Source organism: Kogia breviceps, chromosome 1 (assembly GCF_026419965.1).
Source record: "Kogia breviceps isolate mKogBre1 chromosome 1, mKogBre1 haplotype 1, whole genome shotgun sequence".
In the NCBI taxonomy this organism is placed as follows: Eukaryota; Metazoa; Chordata; class Mammalia; order Artiodactyla; family Physeteridae; genus Kogia; species Kogia breviceps.
This window is the reverse complement of record NC_081310.1, coordinates 164,181,253-164,200,086: the sequence shown is the minus strand read 5'-3', so window position 1 is coordinate 164,200,086 and position 18,834 is coordinate 164,181,253. Positions and strand designations below refer to the sequence as shown.

Below are 18,834 nucleotides of genomic sequence, written 5' to 3'. Positions count from 1 at the left end.
AATAGACACCACCCAAAATGGCTTTGAAAGCAGTGAGCTGATTCAGCTCAGTTCCCTGGTTCCCAGAAATATGTATTAAATGTCTATCATGTGCAAGAAAGTGCTAAAAAGTGGGGATACCGCTTTGAGTAAGCCACCGTCCCTGGCCTTGAAGAGTTTTGTGAAAATGCTTGCCGTGATGGTCGTAATTAGACTGCCCATCTGGAGCATGCCCACTTTTGTCAGGCGCACTGGAGCTCCCTGGTCTTCCTGCCTCTCCAGTCCTGGACCAATCTGCCCCCTACTTTATGATTTACTGACAATTATCATGAACGAGCTCTTCTCTAAATCTGAACATCACATCCTATGGTTTTGGTTTTTTGTTTTTCACAGTATGCTCTTTCTCACTACTTTCCATAGTCTTCTCTGTACTTCATTTTTCAGAAAAGGATATGAGATCTGCTTTATTTAAAAATACTGACTAGGCACCACAGCCTCTGTAGCTGAGGGCTCAGTAGCTTGATCCCATGAAAAGGAGGAGCAAGGCCAGGCAAGTGGGTATTGGGAGAGAAGTACGCTGTTCACGTGTGCGTTTATACTTATGCCTTTAATACGTTTCCATAAAAAGCATTAATAAAGAAATGGACACTGAGACACTAGTCCTGACTAAAAATCAGTTGATTCTGCCTTTGTGATAACTATCAAAGGGTATGTTTCATTCACGTAAGAGTACTTATTTTTCATTTTCTGGTGTTAACTTAAAAACACAATATAAAATACACACCAATTGACACACACTGACTTCTGCGCTTGACATAACCATTTACATCCATTCCTTACAGGAGACAGAGTAAGTGTAAAAGATGGTCAATTCTGAGTTGCAAAGGTTGCAGAAATGACTTTGGTAGGGTTGGGTAGTGCTTTGTCAAATGGATGTCATAGTTTATTACTAGTAAAGAGAAGGGAAATGTAGTTTGCATTATTGTGTCATTTTTTTCTAAAAAAAACTTAATAGGGGCTCTACATTTAGTGGTCATATTAGGAAAAATGATAATCTGTAGAATGAATAGTTATGTTTTGTTACAACTAATACTTTCTTTGTTAAAAAGGTTGTATTAGCCATAAAAAGGAACAAAATTGGGTCATTTGTAGAGACATGGATGGATCTAGAGACTGCCATACAGAGTAAAGTGAGTCAGAAAGAGAAAAACAAATATTGTATAATAATGCATATACGTAGAACCTAGAAAAATGGTACAGATGAACCGGTTTGCAGGGCAGAAATAGAGACACAAATGTAGAGAACAAACATATGGACACCAAGGGGGGAAGTGGTGGTGTGGTGGTGGTGTGATGAATTGGGAGATCAGGATTGACATATACACACTAATATGTATAAAATGGATAACTAATAAGAACCTGCTGTATAAAAAAATTAAATTTAATTTAAAAAAATAATAAAGGCTAAAAAATATGTATATTTGTACACACACACACAATAAATTAAGTAATTTAAAAAATAATTAAAAGGTTGTATTGGGACTTCCCTGGTGGTGCAGTGGTTAAAAATCCACCTGCCAATGCAGGGGACACACGGGTTTGAGCCCTGGTCCGGGAAGATCCCACATGCAGTGGAGCAACTAAGTCTGTGAACCACAACAACTGAAGCTTGCACACCTAGAGCCCCTGCTCTGCAACAAGAGAAGCCACCACAATGAGAAACCTGCGCACCATAATGAAGAGTAGCCCCTGCTCACTGCAACTAGAGAAAGCCCACGCGCAGGAACGAAGACCTAATGTAGCCAAAAATAAATAAATAAATAAATTTATTTTTGGAAAAAAGGTTGTATTGAGTCTTCAATTTCAAGTGTGGCTTAAAATGTAAATATATCACATGATGCATTTAAATACAATAATGCCTCTGAAGCAGTCAAACAGCATTCATTTTGTGTTTAGAACTACAGAAGAAAATCTCTTCAAATAAAATAGTTCTAAATTAGAAGAAAAATAAACTTTTAATTCTAAACAGATGTCCAAAAAACTTCTCTCTCAAAAGACAACATGAAGCCCCATCACAAACAATTCAGTCCAAAAGCCATTAAGGGAGAGCTGGTCATGATGGTCAAGAGCTGGTGTCAGAGCCCAAAGCAGGTGAGGGAAGACTATGTCCATGTTTGAGGGCAGCTGCACAACAAGAATCTCAGAGCTCCAGCAGGGTGAGGAGGGAATCCTCAAGAGGGCAACTTGGTGTGGGGTGTTGAAGGTGAGAGAAGAAGAAGGGCAGTGGCCTGGGACCCGGGTGGCACAGAGTGTTGGAGACCAAGCTAACAAGGACACAGTCCTAGGAGGTGGGCATCCCAACACCGTGGGGCAAAGACAGATTAGGATGCAAAGAATTTCTAATTGGGCAGGGGATGGGAGGGAGTAGGCAGAATGTAGCAATAACTATGAAAGACTGGGTAATACAGAGAAAGGGATCAAATAAGTAAAACTACTATAGATAATAGGAGCTGGATTTCTCAAAGTCTAAAAAGGAAGTTACAAATATGGAAAGGTAGAAAAATAGAATGAACCCTCTGGTTTGGACTGCAATTGCAGCTATTGATGTGAACTCATGGAATTCAACAGAGAGACAGATAGATAGATATAAATGTCTGTAATAGAAAATACAACTATTCCCTAGCTCTGTCCCCTGAGAGGTCCTGGGATCAGCAAAATCCTAATATGCACACCTAGCACCCAGATCCTGGTTTCTAACGCCATTCTCCATTAAAAGGAACCAGAGCTCTTTGGAGAAATGGCTGAGGTGGGGCAGAGCAAGTACCAAATGAACCTGGAACATTATGTTGTGCTAAAAAGTAACCAAGTACTCAAAGAATGAGGGGCCATGACAAAAGAACAAAGAAGCCAGCTTGAAGGGGCTCCCACTACCAAATCTGGGATAACTGGAGCATCAATACAAATAACAACAGTAAGGGAATATAAGCCGTTAAATAGGAATCTATGTGTCCACACAGATATAAATAAATATGAAAAAATTGGAAGATTAATGAGGAGGAAGACATATAATTTTGAAGGCCTTCCCACAAATGCTTATTAATCACAAAAGTATTGAAAAAGACTAATATAATAGTGGAGAACCCTGGCAAATATACCTTAATCAAGTAATCAAGGTTACTACCAACAGTAATGGTGAGATCATGGGCCCCCAACAGGATGCACCATGAAGGACACAACATCACTTCTGCCAAATACCTGCCATATATGCATAAGCTGAATCTAATCATGAGGAAATCAGACAAACCACAGACAAATCATCAGACAAACCACAAATGAAAGACATTCTACAAAATAACTGGCTTGGTGCTTCCCTGGTGATGCAGTGGTTAAGAATCTGCCTGCCAATGCAGGGGACACAGTTCGAGCCCTGGTCCGGGAAGATCCCACATGCCACAGAGCAACTAAGCCCATGCACCACACACCTAGAGCCTGTGCTCCGCAACAAGAGAAGCCACCGCAATGAGAAGCCCACGCACCACAACAAAGAGTAGCCCCCGCTAGCCGCAACTAGAGAAAGCGCACACTCAACAACGAAGACCCAACACAGCCAAAAATAAATAAAATAAATAAATTTATTTAAAAAAAATAAGACTCTCTCTAAAAATTACAAAACAAAACTGGCATGGAATCTTCAAAAATGTTAAGGTAGTGAAAGTCAAGAAAGACTGAGGGACTGTTCCAGATTGAAGAAGACTAGAGAATCATGACAATTAAATAAAATGTGTGAGTCTGGACTGGCTCCTTTTGTTATAAAAGACATTACTGGGACAATGGCAAAACCTGAATGGGATCTGAGGATGAGACGGTAGTAATGCATCAATGTTAACTTTCTGATTTTGATAGTTGTATTGTGGTTACGTTGGAGAATGTTCTTATTGGTGGGAAATACACATAAACATGGTCATCATGGACTATCATGTCAGCAACCTACTCTGAATGGTTCAAGAAATCAAGTTCTTTGTATCGTACTTGCAACTTTTCTTTAAGTTTTAGATTGTTTCAAAAAAACTTATTTTTTAATTAACAAAAAAGTTATAGATAATACTGTGGGGAAAGGGGAAGTGGCATGGACATATATACACTACCAAATGTAAGATAGATAGCTAGTGGGAAGCAGCCGCATAGCACAGGGAGATCACCTCTGTGCTTTGTGACCACCTAGACGGGTGGGATAGGGAGGGTGGGAGGGAGGGAGACGCAAGAGGGAAGAGATATGGGAACATATATATATGTATAACTGATTCACTTTGTTGTAAAGCAGAAACTAACACACCATTGTAAAACAGTTATACTCCAATAAAGATGTTAAAAAAAATCCTAGTCAAAAAAAAAAAAAAAAAAGAATGCAGTTGGTCCCCTATCTCACACCATATATGCAAAAATTAACTCAAAATGGATCAAAGACCTAAATGTTAAGAGCCAAATGATATACCTGACAAAAAATTGTACCTAGAACACATAAAGAACCTTGCAACAGAAAAAAAGTGACTAAAATTAAAAATGGGCAAAGGATCTGAATAGACATCTCTCCAAAGAAGATATACAAATGGCCACAAGCACATGAAAAGATATTCAATATCATTAGGCATCACGGAAATGAAAATCAAACCACAATGAGATACCACTTCATACCCACTAGGATGATTATAATCAAAGAGACAGATAATAACAAGTGTTGGTGAGGATGTGGAGAAACTGGAACTTTCATACACTGCTGATGAAAATGTAAAATGATGCAACTGGTTGGAAAACAGTCTAGTAGTTCCTCAAAAGGTTAAACATACAGTTACCATATAACCCAGCAATTTCAATCCTAGCTGTATATTTCAAGAGAAATGAAACATACAACCATACAAAAACTTGTATATAAATGTTCAATAGCTGTATTATTTATAATAGCCAAAAAGTGGAAACAACCCAAATGAATAAAATGTGGTGTGTGTGTTAATACATATACATATAATTAAATACATTTAATTATAAATTAAAAGGCAGTAAAAAGGAATAAAACATGCTGTAACATGGATGAACCATGAAAACATTAGACTAAATGAAAAAAGTCATGAAAGACCACATATTATATGATTCCATTGTCCAGAACATGAAAATCTATAGAAGACAAAGTAGAATAATGGTTGCCTAGAGTTGAGTTGAAGGGGAAAAGGGAATGACAGTTAATGTACACAGTTATGTATGCAGGTTTCTTTAGGGGGTAATGAAAGTGTTCCAAAATTGCTTGTGGTGATGGCTGCACAACTCTGTGAATATATTAAACACTACTGAATAATATACTTTTTAAGTGGATGAATTGTATGGTATGTGAATTATATCTCAATAAAGCTGTTTTTTTAAAAAAAATCAGACTTCTGAAATCACTAGATGGGAGAGAGCTTGTTAAAATCCATACTTTTTTTTCTAATTGGCTACTTATTTATACCTTTCTTCTTTGAAAAGGATGTGGCTTATAAAAGTAGCAACAGTTGGAACTATAATTTTGTAGAATTTTAAATTCTTCTACATATAAGGATTAACAGTTTAAACGTGTGCTATACAGAAGCACTTTGCTATCACTATGAAAGGTACAAAGACAAGGCACTCAAAAGAACAAATCTAGAGGGAATGAAACTTAGAAACACCTAACCATAATTCTCAGCATAATGAGGTAAATAACTATAATAAAAGTAAAGTAAGGTTCAATGAAAACCCAGCAAAAGGAACAATTGATCCCCTCCTGGGGAAACTTCAAGTTCAAACACTGGGCTTCTCAAACCTAGTCCTTACTGAACTGAATGCCATGACCAGGAGGGCCCAACAAGAACCAATTCGCCTCCTTGAATCAGCAGGTAGGTTACAACCTAAACACCAAAAGGAGCCACAGAGACTTGCTGCTGTCTATATTCCTTCTCTGGGGGAGCTCTCTACTGAACTGAGTTGACCCGCAGCATGGGGAATCTGCTATTTATGGATAATGACAGTTTACTGATAGCTCCACCACCACCAAACAGATAATGATCACGTCACATGTATTACTGAGGGCTCCCATAGCCTCCTTATAACTTGCTTTTCTCATCTGCAGAAATGTAAGGAGAATGAAATGATTATAAAGCTGTTCCTACATAAAGTTGCTAAAAGAACACAATTAAGAATGAATGAGGTTTTTTTTTTTTTGTGGGTTTTTTTGCAGTACGCGGGCCTCTCACTTTTGTGGCCTCTCCCGTTGCGGAGCACAGGCTCCAGACACGCAGGCTCAGCAGCCATGGCTCATGGGCTCAGCCGCTCCGCGGCATGTGGGATCCTCCCGGACTGGGGCACGAACCCGCGTCCCCTGCATCGGCAGGCGGACTCTCAACCATTGCGCCACCAGGGAAGCCCAAGAATGAATGAAATACTGGCCTATTTCTACATTCTCATCTATCATCATTCCATACATATATTAAATAAGTATTTATTGAATACCTTCTATGTTCTAAAAGCTGGGAATATAGCAATGAACTAGACAGACAGTCTTTATACTTATGAACTTTATAATCCAAAAGGATAGACTTCAAGATAATTCATCATTCTTAAAATCATGAGTATGTTCAAATTTAGTTCAACTAAACTAACATGAGTCTTCAAACTAAATGTTTCGCTTTCTCTAGCAGTTGATCTCCCTCCCATGTAAATTATAGAATTTACTGGACAAAAGTAAGTAAAAATTTACCTTACATAAACTTCTTATTACATGGAGATAAGCATATTTTTATCTATATGTCACTTCCAGATTATGATATTATAAATAAAGGGAAAAATTACAAATCACATACATTTTAAGTAGGTCAAGAGGAACACACAAAGGGAGAAGGTAATTAGGGTACATTAATTACCTTTCAACCCCTTGACAAAGTGATTCTTGCACTGAGTAAGCACTGCAGTGCTGAGTGAAAAATTAAATGCACCTGAGCAAATACTGGGCTGGCCAAAATATTTGTTCAGGTTTTTCCATAAGATCTTACAGGAAAACCCGAAAGAACTTTTTGGCCAACCCAATACCTTCCTACATAAGTATTCATAAAATACTTAGCACTTTTGTTTCTATCTAGTAGACAATGAACAGTACTTCTCTTCCCATTTTGAAAAATTATATTACAAGTTTTAAAATATTAGCCATACATAAAGATGTTTCAAATCCAGTTTTTAATATGTAGACATAAGAACAAACATATACGCATATATGTTTGTGTGTATGTATATACATGCATAAAAACATCTGGAAGAATACACAAACTGCTAATAGTGTATAAAACAGGAATGTTGGGAGCAACACAGGAGAGCACTTTACCTATATATGCATGCTTTATTTATGTATGTTTTAAAAAAACAAAACCAAAAATGGTTATGAATAATTTTTCATTTTAATTTGTTGTGTTTTCTGACTTTTTTTAAAAAAACTTTCAAAATTCACTTTGATTTTTTTTAATTAAAGAAAGTGTTCAGGGGCTACAATGCTGTAAAAAAATTATTTCTGGGGCTTCCCTGGTGGCGCAGTGGTTGGGAGTCCGCCTGCTCATGCAGGGGACACGGGTTCGTGCCCCGGTCAGGGAAGAGCCCACATGCCGCGGAGCGGCTAGGCCTGTGAGCCATGGCTGCTGAGCCTGTGCGTCCGGCACCTGTGCTCCGCAGCGGGAGAGGTCACAACAGTGAGAGACCCGCGTCCCACAAAAAAAAAAAAAAAAAAAAATATTTCTTTGGTCATAATCTACAAATAATGTACAAATAGGAGATTAAAGTATTGTAACAAAGTTAAATGTACTGGGCTTCCCTGGTGGCACAGTGTTTAAGAATCTGCCTGCCAATGCAGGACACACAGGTTCAAGCCCTGGTCTGGGAAGATCTCACATGCCTCCGAGCAGCTAAGCCTGTGTGCCACAACTACTGAGCCTGTGCTCTAAAGCCCACAAGCCACAACTACTGAGCCCACATGCCACAACTACTGAAGCCCATGCACCTAGAGCCCGTGCTCTGCAACGAGAAGCCACTGCAATGAGAAACCCACACACTGCAGTGAAGAATAGCCCCCGCTCGCCGCAACTAGAGAAAGCCTGTGTGCAGCAATGAAGACCCAACACAGCCAAAAATAAATTAATTAATTTTTAAAAAAAACTGCTAGAGCTAATAAATAAGTTTGGCAAAGTTGTAGTGGTCCACGGTCAACACATAAAAGTCAGTTATATTTCTATAAACCAGCAATGAACAATCTGAAAGAAAATTAAGAAAACAATTCCATAAATAAGTGGAAACACATCCCAGGTTCACAGCAATCTACAGATCCAATGTAATCCCTATCAAAATTGCAATAGGCTTTTTGTAGGACTAGAAAAAGCAATCAAATTCATATGGAATTAAAAGGGACCCTGAATAACCAAAATAATCTTGAAAAAGAAGAACAAGGTCAGAAGATTCATACTTCCCTGTTTTAAAACTTACTATAAAGCTACAGTAATCAAAACAGGATGATACTGGCAGAAGGACAGACACACAGACTAATGGAACAGAACTGACAAGTCAGAAATAAACCTTCATATGTATATGGTAAACTGATTTAGGACAAGAGTCCAAAGACCATCTTTGGGAAAGTCTTTACAACATATGGGGCTGGGGAAACTGTATATTCATATGCAAAATAATGCAGTTAAACTCCTACCTCATGCTATTAAAAAAATTAATACAAACTGGATAAAGTTCTAAATATAAGAGCCAAAACTATAAATATCTTAGAAAAAAATATATAGGGAAATCTTCACAACATTAGATTTGGTAATAATTTCTTGGATTTGACATCAAAAACACAGGCAAAAGGGAAAAAATAAACTGGAATTCATCAAAATTTAAAACTTTTAGGGACCTCCCAGGTAGTCCAGTGGTTAGGAGTCCACACTCCCACTGCAGGGGGCAGGGGGTTCGATCCCTGGTTAGGGAATTAGATCCCGCATGCTGCGAGGTGTGGCCAAAAATTAAAGTTAAAAAAATTTTTTTTAACCTTTGTGCATCAAAGGACATCATCAAAAAAGTGAAAACGACAACTCACAGAATGGGAGGAAGTATTTGCAAATCATATATCTATAAGGGTTTAATATCCAGAATACATAAAGAACAAATCAACCAAAAACAAACAACTGAATTTAAAAAATGGGCAAAGGACTTGAATAGTATTTCTCCACAGCAGAGATATGAAAGGCCAATAAGCACATGAAAAGATTATTATTAGTTATTAGAGAATTGCAAATCAAAACCACAATGAGTTATCACTTCATACCCATTAGGATGGCTATTATCAAAATAACAGAAAATAGCAAATGATGGCAAACATCTGAAGAAATTGGAACCCTGGTGCATTGGTGCTGGGAATGTAAAAATGGTACAGATGCTGTGAAAACAATTTGGTGGTTCCTTAAAAAGTTAAACATAAAATTACCAGATTATCCAGCAATTCCACTTGTAGGTATATACTCAAAAGAATTAAAAGCAATGACTCAAACAGATACTTGTACACCAGTGTTCATAGCAGCATTATTCACAATAGCCAAAGGCAGAAACAAACCAGTGTCCATCAACAGAAAAACAAACAAATAAAATGTGGTATACACATATAAAGGAATATTATTCAGCCTTAAAAAAGAATGAAATTCTGATACAGGTTACAACATGAATAAATCCTAATTGCATAATGCTAAGTGAAATAAGCAATACAAAAAGGATAAATACTGTATATTTATCTCAACTTATATGAAGTACCCAGAATAGGCAAATTAATAGAGACAGAAAGTAGAATAGAGGTTACCAGGAACTGTGGGGTGGGGAGAACGGAGGAAATATTGTCTAATAGGTACTAAGTTTCTGTTAGCGATGATGAAAAATTCTGGAAATTGATAGTGGTACTGGTTGCACAGTATTATGAATTTACTTAATGCCACTGAATTACACACTTAAAATGGTTAAAATTATAAATTTTATATTCTGTATATATTAGAACAATTTTTTAAAATTGCACAACAAGAATCTTTTCTTTTTGTTTCCCTACACAATACCAAATAAATGGCTAAGGTGATTTCTACTAAAATGGTCATGACAGGGGCTTTCCTGGTGGTGCAGTGGTTAAGAATCCACCTGCCAATGCAGGGGACACAGGTTCAGGTCCTGGTCCAGGAAGATCCCATGTGCCGAGGAGCAACTAAGCCCATGCACCACAACTACTGAGCCTGCGCTCTAGAGCCTGTGAGCCGCAACTACTGAGCCCACGAGCCACAACTACTGAAGCCCGCACGCCTAGAGCCCATGCTCTGCAACAAGAGAAGCCACTGCAATGAGAAGCCCGCGCACCGCAACGAAGAGTAGCCCCCGCTCGCTGCAACTAGAGAAAGCCCGCGCAGAACAACGATGACCCAACGCACTCAAAAATAAATAAAATAAATTTTTTAAAAAGCTTTACAATTAAATTTTTTTAAAAAATAAAATGGTCGTGACATAGACAAAGCACTCTTTTCTTGATAACAGTGCAACAGTTTTCAAAGTGTGGTCCACAAACCCTTGAGAACCCCTGAGGCTTTTTCAGGGAATATACAAGGTCAAAACTATTTTCATATTATTATTTCCTTTTTCACTTAATTATGGTTCACTGATAGTGTATAAGCATCTTGGATAAAAGATAAATCAAAGCAGTGGAATCAGACTGTACTATTTCATCAGTCTAGTCCCTCTATTCTTCACTATGACACACCTGAGTTTTAAAAAACTCAGTGGGACTTAAAAATGTCCAAAATAAAGCAGTAAAATATTTTATTACACCTCTAGCTTTATTTTATTATTAAAATATATATCCTTAAAATTTTATAAACCTTGACCCTTGAGTACACATCTTTTTAATATTCTGTGTGACAAAATGAAAAATACATATAAACCAGTTCTGCACAATACAATGACAGTTATCTTGAAGAAAAACACTTAAGAGATTGACTTGCAAGCTACTTTCTCCATAGAACTCTATTTTTAACTTTAAAAATGGCTAACAAACTATAATTATTCAGACTTGGGTATTTGGTAGACATTCTTCCTAAAAATAAATAAAGCTTCTCACTTTACAGAAAACTACGGACAGTATTTGTTGCCATTGATAAAACAGAGCTTTCAAAAGAATATTACAATTTTTGTAAAACTTGAAAACTTCCCAATAACTTTAAAACTTTTCTGCTGAGGTCAACAGTGATATTAATATGATTACTTAATATTGCAGAATGCAATGTGAAAACATCTGGAAGACCTACATAATTCAGTCAACCAATATTTTCAAAAAGACTGCTATAGGCTGAATGTTTGTATCTTATATGACCAGGCCACCCAAGACAGCTGTTTTCCTGCTCTCTGTACATCCCCTGCTCCACCAGTCCCTGCTTCACCTACACCTACTCACGTGACTGACCTTCCCTCTTTTTTAAAAAAAATATACTTATTTATTTATATTTTTGGCTGCGTTGGCTCTTTGTTGCTGCATGTGGGCTAAGCAGTGAGCGGGGGCTACTCTTCATTGTGGTGCACAAGCTTCTCACTACGGTGGCTTCTCTTGTTGTGGAGCACGGGCTCTAGGCACACGGGCTTCAGTAGTTGTGGCTCGTGGGCTCAATAGCTGTGGATCGCGGGCTCTAGAGCTCAGGCTCAGTAGTTGTGGTATGCGAGCTTAGTTGCTCCGCAGCATGTGGGATCTTCCCGGAGCAGGGCCGAACCCGTGTCCCCTGCATTGGCAGGAGGATTCTTTACCACCACGCCACCAGGGAAGCCCTTGACCTTCCCTTTTAATCATAGAATCTAGGCAATCACCTGCTCTGCACCATCTAGTGATTGTTTTAATCTTTAGATCAGAACTATCTCCACTACGATAGTTTATCAAAGGCTAGTTTATCAAAGGCATGTGCGCCTCTGTTGGTTCCCTGGTAACCAATGAGCCAACCTGGTGTGAATCATTCCACTCCCCCTCCTCTGGTAGCCGTCTGCTGTTTATGTAAGACTCACCCACCTATGAAACCACTGATATCTCTGTCACTGACTCCAGGCTCTGTCTTCAGTCTTGAGGTGGAACAAGTACAGGTAGGGCTTGCAAGCCTGCAGGTTGCAGCCCAGCATATCTCCACAAAATTCTTATGTTATACCCTAACTCCCAACATGATGGTATTTGGAGGTGGGGGTCTCTGGGAGGTCATTAGGTCATGAAGGTGAAGCCTTCATGAATGGGATTAGTATCCTTATGAAAGAGACCCAAGAGACCTCCCTTGCCCCTTCCACTATGTGAGGACATAGGGAGAACAGACACCTATGAATGTGAAAGTGGGTTCTCACAAGATACCAAACCTGACTGAGCCTTGAATGTAGATTTCTCTGCCTCCAGAACTGTGAACAGTAAGTTTCTGCTGTTGATAAGCCACTCCATCTAAAGTATTTTCTCATTATAGCAGCCCAAATGGAATACAACAATTCATGATGTTATAAAATCATACATGGGTAAGAAATCCATTAAAGTACAAGATAGACCAATGGATTGTAATACAACAGAGTTTGAAAAGTTCTTTGATATGGTTCTTGATTCCACATTTCAACTAATCTTTAAGAAACTATCAAAGTTTTGGTAAAGTGTCAAGGAAGACCTTAAACACTAATATTAATTATATTAAAATATTCCTCCCTTTTGCAACTACCTATCTAAGACTAGACTTTTCTTCATAGACTTCAACCAAAACATATCACACTTCGCAAAGAAGTAAAGGGACTTCCCTGGTGGCGCAGTGGTTTAGAATCCACCTGCCAATGCAGGGGACACGGGTTTGAGCCCTGGTCTGGGAAGATCCCACATGCTTCGGAGCAACTAAGCCCATGCACCACAACTACTGAGGCTGCGCTCTAGAGCCCGTGTGCCACAACTACGGAAGCCCACACGCCTAGAGCCTGTGCTCTGCAACAAGAGAAGCCACCAAAATGAGAAGCCCGCACACCACAATGATGAGTAGCCCCTGCTCACTGCAACTACAGAATGCCCGCATGCAGCAACGAAGACCCAACATAGCCAAAAAATAAATAAAATTTTTAAAAAGGAGTAAATATGAGAATCCATCTGCCTTTTATTAACAGAGATTAAAGAGATTCAAAAAAAAAATGTAAACCAATGCCATTCCTCTAAGTTTGTTTGGAAATTATTTTTCATTTAAAATGTCATTTATGTTACATGTAACGGTTTTGCTATTGTTATTTTTAAAAATTAATTAATTAATTTATTTTGGCTGCGCCATGTCTTTGTTGCAGCACACAGGATCTTCAATGCAGCATGTGGGATCTTTTAGTTGCAGCATGTAGACTCTTAGTTGCGGCATGCAGACTTCTTAGCTGCAGCATGCAGAATTCTTAGTTGTGGCATGTGGGCTCTTAGGTGCAGCATGCATGCAGGATCTAGTTCCCCAACCAGGGATTGAACCCAGGCACCCTGCATTGGAAGCACAGAGTCTTACCCACTGGACCACCATGGAAGTCCCTGTTATTGTTATTTTTAAATGAATAAGGTAAACATTTTCAAATTTTCTCAGTTTTAATTTCTAATACAGTAACAATAGACATAACTCCCATAAACAAAAACGCTTTAGGGTCTTCAATAGTGTTTAAGGGTGCCAAACCAAAAAGTTCAAGAACTGCTAATCTAATCAGGCCTGTTTTCAAATCAAAAAGGGATTTTTTTCACTACCACTTTTTGTTCACGTACAAAAGTATTTATATATAACTGAATTGTACCCTGAAACCAAAAAAACGAGCTAGGATAAAGAAGAGGCTCAGGTTCTGATCCTACAACCTATTTAGAAGGCCATATGTGTTACAGAATAAAACATGCCTCAGCGAAGGGGATCAGAATATACCACCCCAAAGTATGCTACTTTGGCATGAGGATTATTTTGAGCTGAAGGCAATTAAGAAAAAGCAGACACAAGAGGAACTCTCGCCCTCCCCTTTTCTGTCTAAAGGCAGGGCATATATTTCTATTTGTAAAGACATCTCCCTCTCCCATACCAGGAAGAGGAGAATGACTCAATCACCAGAAATGACTTTTATCATAGGAGACAGCACCAACTGGAGTCTACATAAACAAACCTTACTAAAACGACCCTTATCTTCCATTAATTTCCCCATATATTTACCTTCCCACAATTTACTACCCCTAGAATCCCAAATCCTTTTAACTTTGTCTAGTCACTTCTCCACAATTTATCACCCTTTCTTAAAATGGTATACAAGCTCTCACTGGTTTTTCAAAAAGATTTTTAAAATAGACAAATATTTAGCTAGACTTACCAAGAAAAAAAGAGAGAGGACTCAAATAAAATCAGAAATGAAAGGGAAGACATTAGCACTGATACCACAGAAATACAAAGGATCGTAAGAGACTACTATGAATAATTACATGTCAAAAAACTGGACAACCCAGAAGATATGGAAACATTCCTAGAGACATACAACCTACCAAGACTGAATCATGAAGAAATAGAAAATATTAACAGACCAGTTACTAGCAAGGAGATTGAATCAGTATCAAAAATCACCCCAACAGGGCTTCCCTGGTGGCGCAACGGTTGAGAGTCCGCCTGCCGATGTAGGGGACACGGGTTCGTGCCCCAGTCCGGGAAGATCCCACATGCCGTGGAGTGGCTAGGCCCATGAGCCATGGCCGCTGAGCCTGTGTGTCCGGAGCTTGTGCTCCGCAACAGGAGAGGCCACAACAGGGAGAGGCCCACGTACCACAAAAAAAAAAAAAAAAAAAATCACCCCAACAAACAGAAGTCCAGGGCCAGACGGCTCCACTAGTGAGTTCCACCAAACATTTTAAAAAGAATTAATACCAATCCTTCTCAAACTCTTACAAATAATAGAAGAGGAAGGGACACTTCCAAATTCATTTTTGTGAGGCCAGCATTATCTTAAAACCAAAACTAAACAAGGATACTTCCAGAAAATTAAAAGCCAGTATCTCCAATGAACATAGATGCAAAAATCATCACAAAAATATCAGCCAACTGAATTCAACAATACATTAACAGGATCATACATCATGATCAAGTGGGATTTATTCCAGGAATGCAAGGATGGTTCAACATCCACAAAGCACAATGTTGTGATATACCACATTCACAAAATGAAGGATAAAAGTTATATGATCATCTCAATAGATGCAGAAAAAGCATTTGACAAAACTGAACATCTATTAATGATAAAAACTCTCAACAAGGTGGGTACAGAGGGGGGACTTCCCTGGTGGTCCAGTGGCTAAGACTCTGTGCTCCCAATGCAGGGGGCCCAGGTTTGATCCCTGGTCAGGGAACTAGATCCCACATGCTGCAACTAAGAGTTCAATGCCACAACTAAAAATCCTGCATGCCACAATGAAGATCCCACATGCCACAACTAAAACCTGAGGCAGCCAAATAAATAAATATTTTTTTTAAAAAGGTGGGTACAAAGTGAACATACCTCAACACAATAAAGACCATATATGATAAGCCCACAGCTAACATCATATGCAATAATAAAAAGCTGAAAGCTTTTTTAAGGAACAAGACTTTTTATTTATTTATTTATGGTTGCATTGGGTCTTGTGCTGTGCACAGGCTTTCTCTAGTTGCAGCGAGCAGGGGCTACTCTTTGTTGCGGTGCGCAGGCTTCTCATTGTGGTGGCTTCTCTTGTTGTGGAGCACAGGCTCTAGGCGCACGGGCTTCAGTAGTTGCGGCATGCAAGCTCAGTAGTTGTGGCTCACGGGCTCTAGAGTGCAGGCTCAGTAGTTGTGGCGCATGGGCTTAGTTGCTCTGCAGCATGTGGGATCTTCCTGGACCAGGGCTCGAACCCATGTCCCCTGCATTGGCAGGCAGGTTCTTAACCACTGTGCCACCAGCAAAGCCCAACAAGACAACTTTTATTCATCACTTTTATTCAAAACAGTTTAGCCAGTCCTAGCCAGGGCAATTAGGCAAAAAAAAAAAAAAAAAAAATAGAAAAGGCATCCAAATTGGACAGGAAGAAGTAAAATTGTCTCAATTTGCAGATGACAATATATTACATACAGAAAACCCTAAGGACTCCACCAAAAAAACTGTTAGAACTAATAAACAAACTCAGTATAGCTGCAAGATACAAAATCAATGTATAAAAACCAATTGCATTTCTATACTAATAATGAGCCATAAGAAAGAGAAATTAAGAAAACAATCCCATTTACAACTGGATCAAAAAGAATAAAATACCTAAGAATAAATTTAACCAAGGAGGTAAAAGATCTCTACACTGAAAACTATAAGGCACTGATGAAAGAAACTGAAGAGGACACAACTAAATGGAAAGATATTCCATGCTCATGGATTGGAAGAAAAACTGTTAAAATGTTCATACCACCCAAAGCAATCTACAGATTCAGTGCAATCCCAATCAAAATTCCAATGGCGTTTTTCACAGAAATAGAAGAAACAATCCTAAAACTGTCATGGAACTACAAAAGACCGCAAATAGTCAAAGCAATCTTGAGAAGGAATAACAAAGCAGGAGGCTTCAAACGTCCTGAACACAAACTATATTACAAAGCTAAAGCAATCAAAACAGCATGGTATTTAGCATAAAAACAGACATATGCGTCAATGAAATGAAATAGCCGAGAAATAAACCCACATACAAGGTCAATTAATTTATGTCAAAAGAGCCAAGCATATACAAAGGGGAAAGGGCAGCCTCTTCAATAAATGGTCCGGAGAAAACTGGACAGCCACATGCAAAAGAGTGAAACTGGACCACCATCTTACATCATACACAAAAATCAACTCAAAATGGATTAATCACTCAAATATAAGAGCTGAAACCATAAAATTCCTAGAAGAAAACAGAAGGTAAGCTCCTTGACATTAGTCTTGGTGATGGTTTTCTGGATTTGACACCAAAACCAAAGGCAACAAAAGCAAAAATCAACAAGTGGGACTACATCAAACTAAAAAGCTTCTGTACAGCAAAGGAAGCCATCAACAAAATGAAAAAGCAACCTACTGAATGGGAGAAAATATTTGCAAATCATATATCTGATGAGACAGTAATACCTAAAATATATTAGGGACTTCCCTGGTGGTCCAGTGGTTAAGACCCTGCGCTCCCAATGCAGGGGGCCTGGGTTCGATCCCTGGTCAGAGAACTAGATCCTGCATGACGCAACTAAAGATCCCGTGTGCCACAACTAAAGATCCCTCATGCTGCAATGAAGATCCCACACACGGCAGCAAAGATCCCGTGTGCCTCAACGAAGACCCAGGACAGCCAAATAAATAAATTAATTAATTAAAAAATAAAAAATAAATAAAATATATTTTAAAACTTATGCAACTCAATAGCAAAAAAATCTGTTAAAAAATGGGCAGAGGGGACTTCCCTGGTGGGACAGTGGTTAAGGATCCACGTGCCAATGCAGGGAACACAGGTTCGAGCCCTGGTCCGGGAAGATCCCACATGCTGCAGAGCAACTAAGCCCAGGCGCCACAACTACTGAAGCCCATGTGCTCTAGGGCCCACGTGCTGCAACTACTGAGCCCGTGTGCTGCAACTACTGAGCCCGTGTGCTGCAACTACTGAAGCCTGCGCGCCTAGGGCCCATGCTCCGTGACAAAAGAAGCCACTGCAATGAGAAGCCCATGCACAGCAACGAAGATCCAATGTGGCCCCAAAATAAATTAATTTTTAAAAATGGGCAGAGGATTTGAATAGCCATTTTTCCAAAAAGATATCCACATGGCCAACTGTTACATGAAAAGGTGCTCAACATCACTAATTATCAGGAAAATCCAAATCAAAACTATGAGATATCACATCACACCTGTTACAATGACTATTATCAAAAAGACAAGAGGGGCTTCCCTGGTGGTGCAGTGGTTAAGAATCTGCTTGCCAATGCAGGGGACATGGGTTTGAGCCCTGGTCTGGGAAGATCCCACATGTCTAGAAGTAACTAAGCCTGTGCATCACAACTACTGAGCCTCCGCTCTAGAGCCCATGTGCCACAACTACTGAGCCCATGTGCCACAGCTACTGAAGCCTGTGCACCTAGAGCCCATGCTCCACACGAGAAGCCACCAAAATGAGAAGCCCATACAACACAATGAAGAGTAGACCCCGCTCGCCACAACTAGGGAAAGCCCACACGCAGCAACAAATACCCCACACAGTGATAAATTAAACATTTTTTAAAAGACAAGAAATAACCAGTGTTGGCAAGGATGTGAAGAAAAGAAAACCCTTGTGTATGTCAGTGGGAATGTAAATTGGTACAGCAACTATGGAAAACAGTATGAAGGTTCCTCAAAACATTAAAAATAGAATTAATGTATGAACCAGCAATTCCACTTCTGGGTATCTATCCCCCCAAAATGAAAACACTAACTCAAAAAGATATATGCACCCCCATGTTTATTGCAGCCTTATTTACAGTAGCCAAGATATGGAAACAACCTAAGTGTCCACTGATGGATGAATGGATAAAGAAAATATATACAATGGGGGGAATTCCCTGGAGGTCCAGTGGTTAGGACTCAGTTCTTTCAGGCATTTACTGCTGTGGCCCAGGTTCGATCCCTGGTCAGGGAACTAATATGCCAGCAAGCCGTGCTGTTTGGCCAAAGGAAAAAAAAAAAAGAAAGAAAGAAAAAGAAAATATATACAATGGAATATTATTCAGTCATAAAAAGAAGATAATCCTGTCATTTGTGACA

General features: G+C 39.1%; 1 protein-coding gene across 1 annotated transcript in view; it reads right to left on the bottom strand.

The window, feature by feature from the left end:
• Positions 1-18,834, bottom strand: part of PIK3R3 (phosphoinositide-3-kinase regulatory subunit 3) — an 87,316-nt gene that overhangs the window by 36,478 nt on the left and 32,004 nt on the right. The gene's annotated exons all lie outside the window — the stretch shown is intronic.